Raw genomic sequence first — 22,057 nt, 5'->3', positions numbered from 1 at the left:
AGAAACAAGATTATTGCAGAAAAATGTGACCCAGACTACTGCCCGCAGTGAATGTAGTAAAGAAGAGCTACAAGTTCAACAGCAGAGACAGGGTGGGGCATATGGCAACAAAAGTCCTTTTAAAAGACTGATTCATGAGGTTAGGTAAAAATTATTTTCACCCAGGTCACTGAAACACATCCTTGGAAGGGATACTGACTTCAGACTCATCTATGTTAATAATATATGTGGGAACAAAAGCCAATAACTACAATAATGCATACTTAGTAGCAAGAACCATTGAACCAGAACAGGCTCTGTGACATACTAGTTTGAAAATATCTGATTCTAAAAGAATCAGTTTTCCTTTCAAGTTGTAATGAGAATTCCAGATCTTCTACAAGTATGCATTTAATGGGAAATGCAATGCTCCTCACCATACCTTCATGTCCAATTCCTATATTTTCTTACAGATTAATGAAGAGTTGGTTTTTTGTTGGTGGTGGTGTTCTTTATCTAGATGTTAGGTCTTGGACACCCTTAAGTTAATCAAAAAACAGTAATATTTTTTCTTCAAAGTTAATTTCTACTTTTCTATGTTGGCAAGAAAGAGTAACACACTTATTTATTATGATAATCTATTTTTTTCTGATCTACTTCCTATTACTTAAAAAAAACCTCTTTACACTCACGATCATGAAGAAAAGACACTCTATCTTTAATAAAACACCCAGTTTCGGTCTCAACATGCTGGCCAGTGAATGCTTGCGTACTGCCAACACCCAGCAGCCTTCTGGCAGTACTGGGCCTTCTAAAAGCTGTTCTCTGGCAATAGTCTTTCACGCAAGCACTAATTTTATTATAGCTAGTTTATGATTTTCCCTCATTTCCCTGCTATTTTTAAATGTGGGGCTGTAATAGAAGGCATCTAGAGGCCTAGAAGATGAAGGAACCATTACACCCTGTTGGATCTCTGCGGTATCAGTGGCCATTGAAAGCTAAGGATTCAAATGCAATGTCAAAGAGTATTTGGATACAGGGTCCCTTAGGGGAAACTCTGCCCAACAAGAACCACATTGCTTTGCTCCCTTCATTCTTTTAATTTCTGCTTTTAAGACCTTGTGGTCTCTCAACAGTCTTCCCATTTTTGTTCTTTACAGTTATTTTTGTACATTGCCCATTCTAGCCAGACCTATTTAGCTATATTTCACAACACTGTCTTGGGGGACGAGTTTTTGACTTCTTGCCTAATGTACCAATACTAATTTCTGTAACACAATAAACAGCTCATGATGTGAATAAGACATTTCATGAAAAAATGTCAACTGTACTTGATGTCATTCTACATGTAACTTTGGGGTAAAGCTGTCAGAAAGACTGGCTCTGAGTTTATGCTAATCAAAAAACAAAGCCTGGAGAAGTAGAGTGGTTTTCAAGTATGGTATTATTGGGATAAAGAAATAAATTATAAAATGGTAAATGGGCAGAGGAGGAGGGAGAACCATGTGTTTTTTTTATAAGCTTACTTTCAATAACCAAGATAAGCAGAGATCTCACATAGGAAAATGATAACAATCTCTACAACCAGAAAAGGGGGAAAAGCCCAAGATACAGCCCAAGCTGCACAATGCTAAATAGCACAGCACCCTGACTTTAAGGTGAAAGAAAACAGATGAAGAAGAGTAGGGATCAATGATAAAAACATTGAATTGGGAATCAGAAGGGATGCAGACTAGCTCCAAATCTACTCCTAATCAGCTAAATAGACAACCCATATTCCTCAGTTTTTTCATCTATAAAATGAGAAGAGTGCTTTCCAGTTCGAAATTTCAGTTTCCAGAATTCTTATGTGTCCCTGGGCCTGGATACAAACAGATCGCTTTTAGTTCCTATTGCTTACCTTAACTATCTTCACTTTCTTCACTTTTTCAATCTTGTAAAAAAAGCAAAAGGCAATAGACTAAACATTAAGCAATCACTAGAAATGAGAACTTTAAAACAGGATGGGCCACTTAGGCTGTTTTACATAAGTTTTATAAGATATTCTACATTTCTAACGCAACTTTCAGAAACTACATCAGTCTGGTATAAAAGCTTCAGCAAAGTCCTATTGCAGCTCATGAATAGTTCACTTGGGACAGAGAGACCCACCACCACAAGTTTGCCTAAAACAATAAAATCAGTACATGGTTTGTGATACAAACTGTTAATAAAGCAATCATATTGATTTAGCAGTTGTTCCTTCTTAGTTATTTTCTTACAGGATCTCACACGCAATGATGGTGGCTTTAAAACTGAACAATGTTAGGAACCAGAAACTCGGTCTGAGCCTTACAGGTATTGAATATTTGCCCATTTTAGGTGTTTAGGAAAGGAAACTCATGACTTTGCTGAGCCTTGGGAAAGACAGTGCTAATAAAAGTATTTCAAACTTGAACTTACAGTTGTTCCTATATGAAAATGTTCTTCCTCTTCTTTTTAAAAGAAGGCACTACAGTTGCTTTTTTGGAGAGAGTAAAGGTATTCAACAATAGAGCAAAGTAACAGGTCTTTAACCTATTGTGGGAGAAGTTTAAAAGAAATTTTTTTTTCAAACTATGCTATCTACTACTCTACTCAATTATGATGGTGAGAACATCAAATCAGTAGATGAGATAAAAAAAGGGGAGCTGATAGGTTTGATTTAGAAAGGCTGGCCAAGTGATTCTGATGCCCCAGCTGAAGCAGCATGGGACTACAACAAGCAAAGTGATATACAGAAAGTGACAGGCTTTAGAGCAGGGGTCCCCAAACTTTTTACACAGGGGGCCAGTTTCACTGTCCCTCAGACCATTGGAGGGCCGAACTATAAAAAAAAACAACTATGAACAAATCCCTATGCACACTGCACATATCTTATTTTAAAGTAAAAAAAAAAAAAAAAAAAGGAATAAATACAATATTTAAAATAAAGAACAAGTAAATTTAAATCAACAAACTGACTAGTATTTCAATGGGAACTATGCTCCTCTCACTGACCACCAATGAAAGAGGTGCCCCTTCCGGAAGTGCGGCGGGGGCCGGATAAATGGCCTCAGGGGGCTGCATGCAGTCCACGGGCCGTAGTTTGGAGACCCCTGCTTTGGAGGATAGTTTTATAGATGGCCAAAAGATAAACAAAATAGGAACTGTCGCCACTATTTTTATTATAGGGATACTTCAAATGTATCAACACTCACATCTTGGCTAGCCTAAGCCACAGGGATCCAGTAAGACATGAAAATTATATATCAAAGAAAAAATAAGTATCTCCCTGATTTGGACCCAGAAAAGAGATGGATCTGAATTAATAATAAGGGCCCTGGCCGCTTGGCTCAGTGGTAGTGCCAACCCAGCATGTGGAAGTCTTGGGTTCGATTCCCAGTCAGGGCACAGAGGAGAAGTGACCATTTGCTTCTCCACTCTTCTGTCCCTCTCTTTCTCTCTCTCTCTCTCTCTCTCTCTCTCTCTCTCTCTCTCTTCCCCTGCCAAAGCCATGGCTCAAATGGTTTGAGCAAGTTGACCCCAGGCACTGAGGATGGCTTTATGGCCTCACCTCAGGCGCTAAAATAGCTCAGTTTCTGAACAACAGAGCAACAGCCCCAGATGAGAAAAGCATCGCCCAGTTGGGGACTTGCCAGGTAGATCTAGGTCGAGGTGCATGCAGGAATCTGTCTCTGCCTGTCACTTAATTAAAAAAAAAAGAATTAGCAATAATATTTGATTAGATAAGTAGGTGGTTATGATACTGTCACATATTCATAGTAACTAGAACTTCTCTAAAAGCTTTCATGGCTAGAGGATAATAATGAAAATGATGAGGATGGTGGTGTGACTCCTGTGGCAGCTAATACTTACTGGCCAGCCAAGCACAAGCTTTATGCTAAACTATGCTGAATACTTTATTACATATTACCTCTATTTAATGGATTAGGAGACTGAGACTTAAAAAAGCTTAAGTAACTTGCTCAAAGTCACACAACTAAATAAGTGTAAGAGTGAGGACTTAATCAAAGTCTTTTTGATCTTAACCATACTGTGCTTACAAATTCAGATCAACATAGTTAATTCCTTATATGCCTAATATTTCTGGATATTTGGGAAATGTCTACTATCTTATGGATTGTGTTCATCCTGTAATCATTTAAGCCTTTTGGAATGCCTGATAAAACCTCCTAAAAGATAGTTAAGGCCCTGGCCGGTTGGCTCAGCGGTAGAGCGTCGGCCTGGTGTGCAGAAGTCCCGGGTTCGATTCCTGGCCAGGGCACACAGGAGAGGCGCCCATTTGCTTCTCCACCCCTCCCCCTCTCCTTCCTCTCTGTCTCTCTCTTCCCCTCCCGCAGCGAGGCTCTATTGGAGCAAAGATGGCCCAGGCGCTGGGGATGGCTCTGTGGCCTCTGTCTCAGGCACTAGAATGGCTCTGGATGCAACAGAGCGATGCCCCAGAGGGGCAAACCATCGCCCCCTGGTGGGCATGCCGGGTGGATCCCGGTCGGGCACATGCGGGAGTCTGACTGCCTCCCCGTTTCCAGCTTCAGAAAAATGGGGGGGAAAAAAAAAATATATATATATATATATATAGTTAAAAGGTAAAAATTTAGGCTTAACTAATTATTACAAACTCTATTTAGAACCAATTAACTTAATTTGCTGATTAACTAGTAAAATGTTGTCAGAGATTGAAATGGTAAAATTTAAGAGATTCATGGAACTCCCAACCTTTATATTCCAGGAAAGGCCCAAAGACAGGCTCTAACATACAACACACCTCCAAAAACCAGTGGACACCTGGTTGGTGAGCTGGCAGAAGAAAGTAGACTAAGAAATGAAAACAATAAAAAATTCAATGATAATTTTTTGGGCTGCAATTTCTCTGTAGAAAAGAACTTTGGAATACATATGAGTTTTATGGTAATTAGAGGAAAATACTTTTATTCGGGAAGAATAAAAGATTCTGATTACTGCTTTGAAAACAGACTCCTTTTGAGAGTGAACTAAAATTGAAAATAAGAAAGGATTCCTAATTTTCATCATCTGTAACAGTAGTTGGGAAAGGCATTGTTCTTACTATCTATTCTCATCAGATTTTAATTGTTCTAACCCACAATGATATAAAATTAAACAAACCTCAGTGATGTCCTTACACAATTAAAATGGACTGTAGAAAATTATGGTTTTTGTTGCTGTTTGTGTTGTGGAAATTATCTTTCTAAAGACTGGACACATAGAATAGGTTTTATTACAGCAAGGATTAATGATTTGTACCAAAAAAGTTCTATTCCAAGTAATAAGTAGAATGTATTTCATATTGTTTTCCAAAACCATGATTTTAACACTTACAAGCTGTATGGCCTAAAGCAAAAGCACTCATCCCTCTCTAAGCCTTAATTATATCATCTATAAAAGAGAAATAATAGTACCACCAATTTGCTTCAGTTTCTCTAAGTTTCCATGGTCTCTAGAATAGTTAAGTCCAAAGTTAAAAATCAAGGAAGTGTAAATTAATCCAGAAGCTGTTCTGTCAGAGTAGCCCACCACCCATCATACCATAATGACAGCATCTTAGCATTACTGATTGTCATCAGTACCATTAGGAACAATAGTACTCAAATTCCTCTTTGTTCTTAGATCAGGCATGGACAACATACAACACATAATGAGTTTATAAGGCCTGGGATTAAATTTTTAAAATTCTCCACTACTTTAAAATTTCAGCTACTCAGGTGGCAAGGTGGTGATGGAGTAGGCGGAAGTACCAACTTCCACCTCCTAGAACCAAAGTGGATTACAACTTAATTTTAAGAACAATCATCTGGAAAAAACAACTTTGGAATAAACTAAGAGGACTCCTTAAGCAAGGAACACTGAAGAAGCCACACTGAGACTGGTAGGAAAAGCAGAAACGCAAAGAGGGCTGCCCAGCTCCCGGAAGCAAATGGCAGCCGGGGGGACTCGCCTGGCAGAAAGCTTGTTTAGTGGAGGGGGGGTCCTGGGCCCCAGGAACAAAACCCTAGGCTCTGTGGCCCAGCCAGTAGCCGCAGAGCCTAGAAGAAGCATAAGGACAGTGTTTAGCTGTGAAACAAGTCAAGATACTGTTTGTGAAAAAGAGACAGATTTCTCAGACCCAGGATTCTTCTTAAAGGGACCATGCAGAAAACCTCTTTCACAACCACTAACCTGAGACTCTGGGAGACTGGGAGAGATGAGAGGACCACAGTAGCAGGAAGAGAGTGTAATCTAGGAGGCACAGAGAAAAACACTTTGAGGGACAGCCACCCTAAACCCTGGGCTGATTTCCACTCAAATGTAAAGCAAATACTTCCCCTGGAACCAGCAATACCAGCAAAGGGAAGCAGGACACCAGCCAAACAAGCACTCCTGTGGAACTCAGAGCAGAGTCGCTTAGAAGGAGGGAGCCTTCAGGAATATAGTATTGAGTGCTTAGGTCTGAGCTGCAGCGCCCCCACCCACACTGCTGAGGGCTTGCTGGAGGGTGGACGGCGGTGGGTCGCAGAAGTGAAGTCCCATTGGAAGGGGTGGAAGCCAGGCCGGCCACAAATGAGGCCTGGCATGAGCTCAGTCTCACCTGGCAAGAGCGAAAGGGGCGCATGAAAGCAGTCAACCCGGCTGTGGGTCAGGTGAGAAAGAGCGATCCTACCTGCAATCCCACCCACCAGGGAAAGGCAAAAGCCGGGGAACAGCAGAGACCCGTGGCTGAGCGTGGGCACACAGCCCTGCCTGGCAAATAGAGCTGAAGCGTGCAGCCAGTGAATGAGCATGGCTCTGCTCACAGGGGTGTGGTGAAAGCCAAGGCCGGCCAAGGCTTGTAGACCAGGCACATGAACAAAGCTGCCCCCCATGGAGGAGAGGTAGAAACCACAGCGACTGATGCAGCAGGCTGGCACCAGCAACGCCCATACCCGAATGGGCAAGAGAGCAGCAGAGAGGGTGGCAGGCCTGCAGAAAGACTACACCTAAGGAACACAGAAACCACACCAATTGGACTCCAGAGGCCACACACTTCTTATACACAGACAGAATGGGAAGGCAGAGAAATGCTAGCCAAACGAATCAACAGAAATCCCCAGAAAAGAACCTGAATGAATCAGATATAACCAAATTACTGGATGCAGAGTTTAAAGTAATGATTGTTAGGATGCTCAAAGATCCTAGAACTACAATACATGGACATAATGAGCACATAAATAAAGAGATAGCAAGTATAAAAAAAGACATTGAAATAATTTTAAAAATCAGTCAAAAATGGAAAAATACAATACCACAATGGAAGAAATTAAAAGCAGGATGGATGAAGCTGAGGATTGAATCAGCGAGTTAGAGGACAAGAGAAATGAAAGCATGGAAGCAGAGCAGCTAAAAGAAAAGAGACTCAAAAAGTCTGAGAAAACTCTAAGAAAGCTCTGTGACAACATGAAGAGAAATAACATCTGCATCATAGGGGATCCGGAAGAAGAGGAGAAAAAACAAGGGATAGAGACTTTATTCGATCAAATCATAGCTGAAGAGTCTCGAAGATGGCAGCTGAGTAGGCGGACGCCCAGACGCCCAGCTCTCACCACCAAACTGGAAATCACCACAAATCAATTTAGGAAAAATCAGCATGAAAAACCAACTCTGAACTGCAAGAACAGCTCTCAAAAACCAAGGAGCAAAGAGGAAGCCACAATAATCCTGGTAAGGAGTGCCTGAATCTCCTCTGCTTACAGGAATGGAGGGGGGGGGGGGAGAGGTGAGGCTGAGAGCCCAGAGAGGATTTCACAGAGGAAAAAGAGCAGAAACTACTGCTCACAGCCACTTACCTGGTGACCAGGGAGCAAGGTGGGTTGAAAAGACCAGCTTATCTCCCAAGTGGAAAGGACAGGGAGAGGGACAGACTCTGAGGGGCTAAGGAATGCAAGAAACGAAATAAAAAAGCTGACTCGTTCGTGCTGGAGGCAGCCATAGCTGGGGGAGGGACTGAACCTTTCACAAAACAGAGCTGAAGTGCTTCCGGATCAGAGATCTCTGGACATCTATCCAGCTCCAATCAGCGCAACAAGACACAGCTGAAAACAAGAAATGGGGAGGAGGGGCAGTAACTCAGGTCTCCATGGAGATCTGAGATACACCTCCCCCTACTGAAGCTGAGAAAAAACCCTGCCCCCAGTGAGATTAGTTGGTGGAAGAGACCTTCAGAGTCTCAGGTTACACCCACAGCATTCCTGGATACAGTTTCAAGGAAGCCCCCTGCTGAGATCAGTTAACAAGACTATCACCTGTTAAGAAAACAAACAAATCAAGACTTCAAAGCTGCCCAAATCTGAAAGTGGATTACAAATAATAGCTGATACCAACCCAAGAAGACCTAGAAATAACACAACTGAAAACTGGAGGCAGACAACACCAAGCCTAGACTCAACCAACTCCACAAATAAAACACCATGATGAGAAGACAAAGGAGTGCAATCCAAATGAAACCACAAGACACCTTTGAGAGATGAACTGAGTGATATGGAAATAATCAAACTTCCAGATACAGAGTTCAAAATAATGATTGTAAGGATGCTTAGGGATCTTAGAACAACAATGGATGGTCATTATGAAAACCTAAATAAAGAAATAGCAAGTATAAAAAAGAATCAGTCGGAGATGACAAATACAATATCAGAAATAAAGACCACAATGGAAGGAATTAAAAACAGGATAGATAGAGCAGAGGATCGAATCAGCGAGTTAGAGGACAACTGGAATGAAGGCATGAAAGCAGAGCAGAAAAGAGAAAAGAGACTCAAAAAGTCAGAGGAAACTCTTAGAGAGCTCTGTGACAACATGAAGAGAAATAACATCTGCATCATAGGGGTTCCTGAAGAAGAAGAAAAGGAACAAGGAATAGAGATGTTGTTCAATCATATCATAGCTGAAAATTTCCCTAAATTGATGCAAGAGAAACTCTCACAAGTCCAAGAAGCACAGAGGACTCCATTAAAGAAAGACCCAAAGAAACCTACACCAAGACACATCATAATTAAAATACCAAAGCTAAGTGATAAAGAGAAAATATTAAAAGCTGCAAGAGAAAAAAAAGTTATCACCTACAAAGGAGCCCCCATAAGGATGACATCTGACTTCTCAACAGAAACACTTGAGGCCAGAAGGGAATGGCAAGAAATATTCAAAGTAATGCAGAACAAGAACCTACAACCAAGATTACTTTATCCAGCAAGGCTATTGTTTAAAATCGAAGGAGAAATAAAAAGCTTCCCAGACAAAAAACAACTCAAGGAATTCATTACAACCAAACCAATGCTGCAGAAAATGTTAAGGGGCCTGTTGTAAACAGATCAAAGTGGGAAAAGAATATAGCAAAAAAAGGAATACACCTTTAAAGAAGAAAATGGCAATAAACAACTACATATCAATAATAACCTTAAATGTAAATGGATTAAATGATCCAATCAAAAGACATAGGGTAGCTGCGTGGATAAGAAAACAGGACCCATACATATGTTGTCTACAAGAGACACACCTTAGAACAAAAGACACACATAGATTAAAGGTAAAAGGATGGGAAAAAACATTTCATGCAAACGGAAATGAAAAAAAAGCTGGGGTAGCAATACTTATATCAGACAAATTGGACTTTAAAACAAAGACTATAGTAAGAAATAAAGAAGGCCATTACATAATGATAAAGGGAGTAATCCAACAGGAAGATATAACTATTATAAATATCTATGCACCTAATATAGGAGCACCCAAATATATAAAACAGACTTTGATGGATTTAAAGGGCGAGATCAACAGCAATACTATAATAGTAGGGGATTTCAATACCCCACTAACATCACTAGATAGATCCTCAAGAAAGAAAATTAACAAAGAAACAGCAGACTTATTGGAAACACTAGATCAACTCGATTTAATAGATATCTTCAGAACCTTTCACCCTAAAGCAGCAGAATATACATTTTTCTCAAGTGCTCATGGTACATTCTCTAGGATAGACCACATGTTAGGGCACAAAAGTGCTCTCAACAAATTTAAGAAGACTGAAATCATATCAAGCACTTTCTCCGATCACAATGGCATGAAACTAGAAATAAATCACAGCAGAAAAGCTCAAAAATTCTCAAACACATGGAAACTAAATAGCAGGGTGTGAAATAATGAATGGATTAAGAATGAGATCAAAGAAGAAATAAAAAAAATTCCTAGAAACGAATGACAATGAGCATACAACAACTCAAAATTTATGGGACACAGCAAAAGCAGTGCTGAGAGGGAAGTTCATAGCACTACAGGCACACTTTCAGAAGCTAGAAAAATCTCAAATAAACAACTTAACCCTGCATCTAAAAGAATTAGAAAAAGAACAGCAAGTAAAGCCCAAATGTAGTAGAAGGAAGGAAATAATAAAGATCAGAGCAGAAATAAATGACATAGAGGCTAAAGAAATAATACACAGGATCAATGAAACTAGGAGCAGGTTCATTGAAAAGGTAAACAAGATTGATGAACCTTTAAGTAGACTCACCAAGAAAAAGAGAGAGAGGACTCAAATAAATAAAATTAGAAATGAGAGAGGAGAAATAACAACTGACACAACAGAAATACAAAATATTGTAAGAAAATACTATGAAGAACTGTATGCCAAAAAACTAGAAAACCTAGATGAAATGGACAAATTCCTTGAAACGTACAATCTTCCAAAAATCAATCTGGAAGAATCAGAAAACTTAAACAGACCAATTACACCAAAGGAGATCGAAACAGTTATCAAAAAACTCCCAACAAAGAAAAGTCCGGGGCCTGATGGCTTCACAACGGAATTCTACCAAATATTCAAAGAAGAACTAACTCCTATCCTTCTCAAACTATTTCAAAAAATTCAAGAGGAAGGAAGACTTCCAAACTCCTTTTATGAGGTGAGCATAATTCTGATTCCAAAACCAGGCAAAGACAACACAAAGAAAGAAAATTATATGCCAATATCCCTGATGAATATAGATGCTAAAATCCTCAACAAAATATTAGCAAACCGGATCCAACAATATATGGAAAAAATCATACACCATGATCAAGTGGGATTTATTCTGGGGAGGCAAGGCTGGTACAATATTCGTAAATCAATCAATGTGATTCATCACATAAACAAAAAGGAGAAAAACCATATGATAATTTCAATAGATGCAGAAAAAGCATTTGATAAAGTCCAGCACCCATTCATCATCAAAACTCTCAGCAAAGTGGGAATACAGGGAACATACCTCAACATGATAAAAGCCACCTATGAGAAACCCACAGCCAACATCATACTCAATGGGCAAAAATTAAAAGCAATACCCTTAAGATCAGGAACAAGGCAGGGGTGCCCCCTTTCACCACTCTTATTTAACATGGTCCTGGAAGTCCTAGCCACAGCTATCAGACAAGAAGAAGAAATAAAAGGCATTCAAGTTGGAAAAGAAGAAGTAAAACTATCATTATTTGCAGATGATATGATATTGTATACAGAAAACCCTAAAGTCTCAGTCAAAAAACTACTGGACCTGATAAATAAATTCAGCAAAGTGGCAGGATATAAAATCAATACTCAGAAATCAGAGGCATTTTTATACACCAGCAATGAACAGTCAGAAAAAGAAATTAAGGAAACAATCCCCTTCACAATTACAACCAAAAAATAAAGTACCTAGGAGTAAACTTAACCAAGGAGACTAAAGACTTGTACTCAGAAAATTACAAAGCATTGATAAGAGAAATCATGGAAGATACAAACAAGTGGAAGCATATACCATGCTCATGGTTAGGAAGAATAAACATCATTAAAATGTCTATATTACCCAAAGCAATCTATAAATTCAATGCAATACCAATTAAAATACCAATGACATACTTCAAAGATATAGACCACATATTCCAAAAATTTATATGGAACCAAAAGAGAACATGAATAGCCTCAGCAATCTTAAAAAAGAAGAATAAAGTGGGAGGTATCACACTTCCTGATATCAAGTTATACTACAAGGCCATTGTACTCAAAACAGCCTGGTACTGGCATAAGAACAGGCATATAGATCAATGGGACAGAACAGAGAACCCAGAAATAAACCCACAGTTCTATGGACAACTGATATTCGACAAAGGAGGTAAGGAAATACAATGGAGTAAAGACAGCCTCTTTAACAAATGGTGTTGGGAAAATTGGACAGCTACCTGCAAAAAAATGAAACTAGATCACCAGCTTACACCACTCACAAAAATAAACTCAAAATGGATAAAAGACTTAAATGTAGGCCGTGAAACCATAAGCATCTTAGAAGAAAACATAGGCAGTAAGCTCTGGGACATCTCTCGGAGCAATATATTTGCTGATTTATCTCCACGGGGAAGTGAAATAAAAGACAGGATAAACAAATGGGACTATATCAAAGTAAAAAGCTTTTGCACAGCTAAAGACCACAAGAACAGAATAAAAAGACAAACTACACAATGGGAGAACATATTTGACAATACGTCTGATAAGGGGTTAATAACCAAAATTTATAAAGAACTTGTAAAACTCAACACCAGGAAGACAAACAACCCAATCCAAAAATGGGCAGAAGAGATGAATAGACACTTCTCCAAAGAGGACATACAGATGGCCAATAGGCATATGAAAAAATGCTCAACATCACTAATCATTAGAGAAATGCAAATTAAAACCACAATGAGGTATCACCTCACACCAGTCAGAATGGCGTTTATCAACAAAACAACACAGAATAAGTGCTGGCGAGGATGTGGAGAAAAGGGAACCCTCCTGCACTGCTGGTGGGAATGAAGACTGGTGCAGCCACTGTGGAAAACAGTATGGAGATTCCTCAAAAAACTGAAAATTGAACTGCCTTTTGACCCAGCTATCCCACTTTTAGGAATATACCCCAAGGACACCATAGAACGGCTCAAAAAGGAGAAATGCACCCGCATGTTTGTGGCAGCATTGTTCACAATAGCGAAGATCTGGAAACAGCCCAAGTGTCCGTCAGAGGACGAGTGGATTAAAAAGCTTTGGTACATATATACTATGGAATACTACTCAGCCATAAGAAATGATGACATCGGATCATTTACAATAACATGGATGGACCTTGACAACATTATACGGAGTGAAATAAGTAAATCAGAAAAAAACTAAGATGAATCCATACATAGAAGGGACATAAAAATGAGACTCAGAGACATGAACAAGTATGTGATGGCAACAGGGGTGGGGGTTGGGGAGGGGGGATGGGGTGAAGAAGGAGAGAGGAGTTAAGGGAGGGGAGGGGCACAAAGAAAACCAGATAGAAGGTGACAGAAGACAATTTAACTTTGGGGGAGGGGTATACAGCACAATCAAATGTCAAAATAATCTAGAGATATTTCTCTCAACATATGTACCCAGATTTATCAATGTCATTGCATTAAATTTAATAAATAAAAAAAAAAGCAAAAAAAAAAATCATAGCTGAAAATTTCCCTAAATTGATGCAGGAAAAAGTCACACAAGTTGAAGAAGCACAAAGAATTCCATTAAAGAGAAACCCAAAAAAATCTACACCAAGACATATCATAATTAAAATACAAAGCTAAAAGATAAAGAGAAAATATTAAAGCTGCTAGAGAAAATAAGGCTATCACCTACAAAGGAGCCCCCATAAGGATGCCATCCGACTTCTCAACAGAAACACTTGAAGCCAGAAGGGAATGGCAATAAGTATTCAAAGTAATGCAAAACAAGAGCCTACAACCAAGACTACTATATCCAGCAAGGCTATCGTTTAAAATTGAAGGAGAAATAAAAAGCTTCCCAGACCAAAAAAAAAAAAAAAACAAAAAAAAAACTCAAGGAATTCATTACAACCAATGCTGCAAGAAATGTTAAGGGGCCTGTTGTAAACATATCAAAGGGGGAAAAGAATGTACTAAAAGAGGAATACAGCTTTAAAGAATAAAATGGAAAGAAACAACTATATATCAATAATAACCTTAAATGTAAATGGATTAAATGATCCAATCAAAAGAAAAAAAAATAAAAAATAAAGAAATAGGGTAGCTGTGTGGATAAGAAAACTGGACACATACATATGCTATCTACAAGAGACACCCCTTAAAACAAAAGATGCACATAGACTGAAGGTAAAAGGATGGAAAAAAAATATATCATGCAAATGGAAATGAAAAGAAAGCTGATACTTATATCAGACAAAATGGACTTTAAAACAAAGTCCATAGTAAGAGACAAAGAAGGTCACTACATAATGATAAAGGGAGTAATCCAACAGGAAGATATAACCATTATAAATATCTACGCACCTAATATAGGAGCACCTAAATATATAAAGCAGACTTGGATGGATATAAAGGGCAAGATCAACAGCAATACTATAATAGTAGGGGATTTCAATACCCCACTAACATCATTAGATAGATCCTCAAGAAAGAAAATTAACAAAGAAACAGCAGACTTAAAGGACACACTAGATCAACTGGATTTAATAGATATCTTTAGAACCTTTCACCCTAAAGCAGCAGAGTATACATTCTTTACAAGTGCTCATGGTACGTTCTCTAGGATAGACCACATGTTAGGGCACAAAAGCGATATCAACAAATTTAAAAAGACTGAAATCATATCAAGCATTTTCTCTGATCACAATGGCATGAAACTAGAAATCAACCAGAACACAAAAACTGGAAAATACTCAGACACATGGAAACGTAATAGCATGATATTAAATAATGAATGGGTTAACAATGAGATCAAAAAAGAAATTAAAATATTCCTAGAAACGAATGATAACGAGCATGCAACAACTCAGAATTTATGGGACACAGCAAAGCAGTATTGAGAGGGAAGTTCATAGCACTACAGGCATACCTTAAAAAGCTAGAAAAAGCTCAAATAAACAACCTAACCCTGCATCTAAAAGAACTAGAAAAAGAATAGCAAATAAAGTCCAAAGGTAGTAGAAGGAAGGAAATAATAAAGATCAGAGCAGAAATAAATGACATAGAGGCTAAAGAAACAATACAGAGGATCAATGAAACCAAAAGAAAATTTAAAATGAAACTGCCTTTTGACCCAGCCATCCCACTTTTAGGAATATATCCCAAGAACACCATATCACTGATTCAAAAAAGAAATGCACCCCTATGTTTATGGCAGCATTGTTCACAAAGAAGATATGGAAACAGCCCAAGTGTCCATCAGTGGACGAGTGGATTAAAAAGCTGTGGTACATATATACAATGGAATACTATGAGGTCATGAAAAAAAAGGAAATCTTACCTTTTGCGACAATATGGATGGGCTTGGAAACTGTTATGTTAAGTGAAATAAGCCAGGCAAAAAAAGAAAAATATCATATGACCTCACTCATTTGAGGAATCCAATGAACAATGTGAACTGAGGAACGGAACTGAGACAGAGGAGAGATCAAAGGGACCAGAGGAAAAGAGGACAGAGGGAAAGGGAATGATAGGATGGGATAAACCTGAAGGGAAGGGGAGAGAGCGCTATCAAGAGGGGGGCAAAGGAGATGTTGAGGGGAATATGGGGAAGGGTGGATGCATTTGGGGCAACACTAGAATCTATGTAAACACAATAAATAAATAAATAAATAAAATCTCAGCTACTCAGAAGTGGAAGTGTCTTTGATTATTGGATATCGAGATATTTAAGAAGATAGTGATATGCAGTAAAGAATTCAGCGTGTGACTGACTAATCTAGGGTTAATTTCCAATAATTGGTCGAATAGATTCGCGATACTTCTTTATTTTTAAGAAAAAATCCATTATAAAGATTTACAACTTTTGTACTTGATATGAACTGTTTGACGTTTAGCTGCGATGTGAAACTCACATTCTTTTAGGCGGAGTTTGCCAGTGCACACCCAAGGTCAAAGAATTTGTTATTTTTGTGTGTTATCAAGTGTGCTGAATCAAGTGGCATTGTAGCATAGACAATAGCTGCAGTTGATAACTGAAAATGTGTCCAAACTATTTGTAAAACAAAGTAATTGTTTTATTTGCGATATAATCCCTTCAAGCTCATTCTATTAATTAAATATTGTTTCGATTGACTGCAATATAGTTTGGATATTTATACAGTATGTAATTATATTTATTAAAATAATATTGTATATTAAATTTTTTTTCACTCACATTCATTCATAAACAAATTACATAGTAAAATTTTGTTTACTTAAACAAATCATTTTTGTATTTAACATTTTTTAATTTTAATATTTTGTCCAGCCAGTGAAAAACATTTTCTTTCTAATCTGGCCCGGGGGCAAAAACTGTTGGCCATGCCTGCACTAGATAATATTGCAGTCTCTAATATGTCAGAATCTATCTGTTTCTGAATCCTTTAATTTTGACTCTGTATGCTCAAATCTCTGCAAGCTCCAGGTTCAGTTCACAGTCCCCAATAATGGTACCACATGTAATATTAAGCAAAAGGCTTTAGGCATAGCTGAGGGAGACTGTCTCTCTAGGAAATTACTGAAGTATATTAAACTATCTAAAAAGCCAGTCCTGCCTGACCAGTGGTGGCACAGTGGATAGAGAATTGACCTGGAACGCTGAGGTCACCGGTTTGAAACCCTGGACTTGCCTAGTCAAAGCACATACAAGAAGCAAGCAATGAAAACTAAAGTGAAGCAACTACGAATTGATACTTCTCACTGCCCCTCTCTCTCTCCTCTCTGTAAAATCAATAGATAAAATCTTTAAAAATAAATAAATAAAAAGCCAGTCCTGAAAAGCAAATACTTGCTCTGGTTTTTGTGAGACTAACATAAAAAAAGCCTATATGAAATTTATTTGTAAATGGTGAACATTAATCACATACATATAATAATTCATGAGTAAGACTCAGTTAATATTCTACAAATTGTATCATTATCAAGAAAATACTTGACTAATTTAGAATCTTTAGAAGTGCCACATTTAATCACAAAAGAAAACAATTCTTAAATATAACAAATTGAAGAAATTCTCTGTTGAACTTGGGCTAGCCAATTTATTTCTATAGGCTTTCTATTTCTTAGGATAAATAAAAGGGATAACTGTGGTGATTGCTAATAAATAGCATAAGTTCTTTTTTCATGAGATCTGTATCGTACTCCCTGCCCCATCCTACATCTTTTGGCAAGGAAGCAGTGGCTCCCACATCCAATGCTATAATAAAAGACCACTGGCCATGCAATGAAGGGGAGCATTCCCACCTTCACTAAAGCAAGAGAAAATCAGACTGCCACTTCTCCCTTCCACTCACAACACTCAAACTGTCCTATAAGGCTAATAATGTTCCATGCATTGATTTCTGACATTTAGTTAAACCTGGTTTCACTCACATATAAATATTTTGCTGTGATGTTGTTTCAGTATATATCCAGGAAAGAAAAATGGAGCTGTGGTATGTTTCTGTTTTGGGGGGGGGGAAGGGGAAGGTGGAGATAGGACAGAGACAGGAGCATCAGTGAAATGTATTTCACATGGGTCAGTTTTCCCTAAGTAGTCTGATCACTAGAATCACTGCTTATCAGTCTTTCACCACCAAATCCTCTGTTCTTTATATTTTTTCTAACATTTTATGGTGAAAAATTACAAAGATACAGAAATGTTGAAAGAATTATACAGTGAATACCTATATATCTACATGAAAATACAGCAATTGCTAACTTTTTAATAAATGTATTTTATTACATATCTATATATATTTTCATCAACCCATTTGTTTTTTTAATACAATTAAAAGTTAGTTTCAGACATGAGTAAACTTTTTCCCTAAATGCTACATCATATGTTATATATCACTAGAATTCAATATTCATTTTTTATAAAAATTTACATATAGTGAAACATATAAAGGTTAAATGTTACCACTTGATGAATTTTGACAAATGCATACATGCACCTAACCCAAATGTATATTAAAAGATAAAATGTTACTATCATCCTAGAAATTCCATTCATATTCCTTCCCATTCGATCCTTGCCCCCATGTCTGCTCCCAAAAGCAACCAATGATCTGATTGTTTTCGCCACGGATCAGTTTTGCTTGAATAGAACTTGTTGCTGATAGAATCATAAAATGTGTTTTCTTTTGTGCTTGTCTTTTTTTCACACAATCCCATGTTTTTGAGATTCATTCATGTCACTGCGTGTACTTTACAACTATACTGTGGTTTATATATCCGTTCTTTCATTAAGGAACACTTGGGCTTTTCTCAGATTTTCTTATTATGAATAAAACTACTATGAACATACTTGTACAAAACATTTTGTAGCTTTATGTTCAATTTTCTTTTTTTTTAAATTTTTTATTTATTCATTTTAGAAAGGAGAGGGAGAGAGAGAAAGAGAGAGAGAGAGAGAAAGAGGAGAGACAGAGAGAGAGAAAGGGGGAGGAGCTGGAAACATCAATTCCCATATGTGCCTTGACCAGGCAAGCCCAGGGTTTCGAACCGGTGACCTCAGCATTTCCAGGTCGACGCTTTATCCACTGCGCCACCACAGGTCAGGCCATATGTTCAATTTTCTGAGGTAAATAGCTAGAAGTAGATTTGCTGGGCCAGTATATGTTTAGATTTTATAGAAACTGCAAGGCCTTTTCCTACAGTAGTTATAACATTTAACATTTACAATAATATGTGAAAATCAAGTGTATCAATGGCACTCATATATGCCAGATACCCTACAATTTACTGTTACTATTTTTGCTTTAAACATCCATATGCATATTAAATAAATTATGAGAAAAAATTCAAAGTAGCTTTTTATATTTTTCAAAATATTTATTACTACAACCCAGCCGAGGCAGACACCTGTGTGGAGCAAGGCAGCAAGAGCACCGAGCACCGGAGGCAGCACCGGGATCCCCGACTCGGGGGAGGGGGGCGCCGGACAGGGAGGAGGGGAGAGGGCGATGCTGGAAGCCATGGCGGAGCCCAGTCCCGAAGATCCACCTCCAACCCTTAAGCCAGAGACTCAGCCACCAGAGAAACGTCGGAGAACAACTGAGGATTTCAACAAATTCTGCAGTTTTGTCTTGGCCTATGCCGGTTACATCCCTCCTAGCAAAGAGGAAAGTGACTGGCCAGCCTCTGGCTCCAGCTCTCCATTGCGAGGTGAGAGTGCGGCAGACAGTGATGGCTGGGACTCGGCCCCCTCAGATCTCCGAACCATCCAGGGGTCTCCAAACTACGGCCCACGGGCCGCATGCGGCCCCCTGAGGCTATTTATCCGGCCCCCACCGCACTTCCGGAAGGGGCACCTCTTTCATTGGTGGTCAATGAGAGGCGCATAGTTCCCATTGAAATACCACTCAGTTTGTTGATTTAAATTTACTTGTTCTTTATTTTAAAAATTGTATTTGTTCCTGTTTTGTTTTTTTACTTTAAAATAAGATATGTACAGTATGCATAGAAATTTGTTCATAGTTTTTTTTTATAGTCCAGCCCTCCAATGGTCTGAGGGACAGTGAACTGGCCACCTGTGTAAAAAGTTTGGGGACCCCTGATCCAGACCTTTGTTAAAAAAGGAAAGTCATCCAAGAGACGGGCCGCTCAAGCAGGTCCCACCCAGCCAGGACCCCTAAGGTCCACTTTCTCTTGTCTGCAGGCCCCTGACAGTGCCACCCTGCTTGAGAAGATGAAGCTCAAGGACTCTCTCTTTGACTTAAATGGGCCCAAAATGGCATCTCCACTGTCCCCCTCTTCCTGGACACACGCTTCCCCTGCTGCTCTCACACCACTGCCCCTTTCCCAGGGGGACCTCTCCCAGCCTGCTCGAAAGAAGGACTGAAAGAACCGAAAGTTGGGGCCAGGAGTGGGGGCTGACTTTGGGGTGCTTCGGAGGCCTCGGCCAGCCCCTGGGGATGGGGAAAAGAGGTCTCGAATCAAAAAGAGCGAGAAGCAGAAGTTGAAAAAGGCAGAAAGAGGGATAGACTCCCACCTCCTGGGCCTCCCAGGGCACCTCCCAGTGATACAGACTCTGAAGAGGAGGAGGAAGAAGAGGAAAGGAGGAGGATGAAGAGATGGCAGCAGTGGTAGGGGGTTGTCACTCTGTACTACCAACACCCCCTGAGGCTCCTAGGCCCCCTGCCACAGTGCATCCTGAAGGAGCCCCTCCCACTGACAGTGAAAGCAAGGAGGTGGGCAGCACTGAAATAAGCCAAGATGGAGATGCCAGCTCCAGTGAAGGCGAGATGCGAGTCATGGATGAGGACATCATGGTAGAATCAGGTGATGACTCATGGGACCTGATCACGTGTTACTGCAGAAAGCCTTTTGCTGGCCGGCCCATGATTGAGTGCAGTCTATGTGGAATGTGGATCCACCTCTCCTGTGCTAAGATTAAGAAGACAAATGTTCCTGATTTCTTTTACTGCCAGAAATGCAAGGAACTGCGGCCAGAGGCCCGGCGGTTAGGGGGGCCTCCCAAATCTGGAGAGCCCTGACGTCACTGTCTCTAGGCTGGAACTTCTAAATGACATGACGTGGGATCTGAGCCTCAGGGTCCTCAGCCTATCCCCTGAAGCTTGGATGTTGTCCCTCTTCGAGGCAGGAATTCCCAAGGGAGACTGGTTTGGAAATGAGTTCCTATTCTTCCTACCTTGTGGACTTGAACTGGGACCCATTACAGTTAGTGAGGGTACCTAGACACTCAGTCTCTGCTCCTTGGACCTGCCACCTCTCACTTTCTGGGCCAGGGTTGGAATTGGGATGGAATGGGACAGTTGTCTATAAAACGCTAGTGTAAATATAAGAAAATAAAAAATAAAAAAATTATTACTTATAACTGTGTATTTAATTTATATGATCTGACTTTCCATTTGATATCATTTTCCATCAGCCTGAAAATACTCCCTGGGCATTTTTTTTTAAATTTAACTTATTTTTTTTTAAGATTTTATTTATTCATTATAGAGAGGGAAGAGAGAGAGAGAGAGAGAGAGACAAGGGGGGAGGAGCAGGAAGCATCAACTCCCATATGTGCCTTGACCAGGCAAGCCCAGGATTTGAACCGGCAACCTCAGCATTTCCAGGTTGACGCTTTATCCACTGCGCCACCACAGGTCAGGCTGGGCATTTCTTATAGTGTAGGTTTGTTCATAATTTTCTTGGTTTTGACTTTTCTTAAAATGTGTTTATTTTTGTTTTCATGTATGAAAATTATTTTTGCTTATTATTGAATTCTGAGTTAGCACGTGTTTTCTTCTTATCTTTCAGCATTTTGAAAATTTTGCTGCACTGCCCTATGGACTCCACTATTTCTCATAAGAAATTAGCCATCAGCAGACAGGTGGCCAATGTATACAGCATGAATAGACCGGACAAAGGGATGATTCCCATCCCAGGCAGGACAGAGGAGGAAGGCATGATATTTCGCCATGCTGTTCAGAATGGCATGCAATTTAAAACCTATTAATAATTTATTTTTGGAATTTTCCATTTAATATTTGTGGACCATAACTGACTACAGTTAAAGAAACTATGGAGGCCCTGGCCGGCTGGCTCAGTGGTAGAGCGTCAACCTGGCAAGCAGAAGTGCCGGGTTCGATTCCGGCCAGGGCACACAGGAGAAGCCCATCTGCTTCTCCACCCCTCCCCCTCTCCTTCCTCTCTGTCTCTCTCTTCCCCTCCCGCAGCCAAGGCTCCACTGGAGCAAAAGATAGCCTGGGTGCTGGGGATGGCTCCTTGGCCTCTGCCCCAGGCGTTAGAGTGGCTCTGATCGCAAGAGAGTGACGCCCCGGAGGGGCAGAGCGTCACCCCCTGGTGGGCGTGCCGGGTGGATCCCGGTTGGGCGCATGCGGGAGTCTGTCTGACTGTCTCTCCCCGTTTCCAGCTTCAGAAAAATACACACAAAAAAAAGAAACTATGGAAAGCAAAAACACAGTTAAGGGTGGGGACTACGTACTATACATACACACATAATTCTCTGGGTATGCAAGTTCTTTTGAGGTAATATCTATTTTATCAGTAGTAAAAAGAAAACATTCCATTACCTACTAGAGGCCCAAAA

General features: G+C 39.6%; 1 protein-coding gene and 1 pseudogene across 3 annotated transcripts in view; one reads left to right on the top strand and one right to left on the bottom strand.

Annotated features, from left to right (window-relative positions):
* TTC28 (tetratricopeptide repeat domain 28) overlaps positions 1–22,057 on the bottom strand; it is a 698,236-nt gene that overhangs the window by 302,014 nt on the left and 374,165 nt on the right. The gene's annotated exons all lie outside the window — the stretch shown is intronic.
* Positions 18,891–20,778, top strand: LOC136323217 (PHD finger protein 23-like; annotated as a pseudogene).

The sequence above is a fragment of the Saccopteryx bilineata genome, chromosome 2 (assembly GCF_036850765.1).
Source record: "Saccopteryx bilineata isolate mSacBil1 chromosome 2, mSacBil1_pri_phased_curated, whole genome shotgun sequence".
In the NCBI taxonomy this organism is placed as follows: Eukaryota; Metazoa; Chordata; class Mammalia; order Chiroptera; family Emballonuridae; genus Saccopteryx; species Saccopteryx bilineata.
Note: the sequence above shows the minus strand (reverse complement) of the source record. Positions and strands in the feature narration are given on the sequence as shown.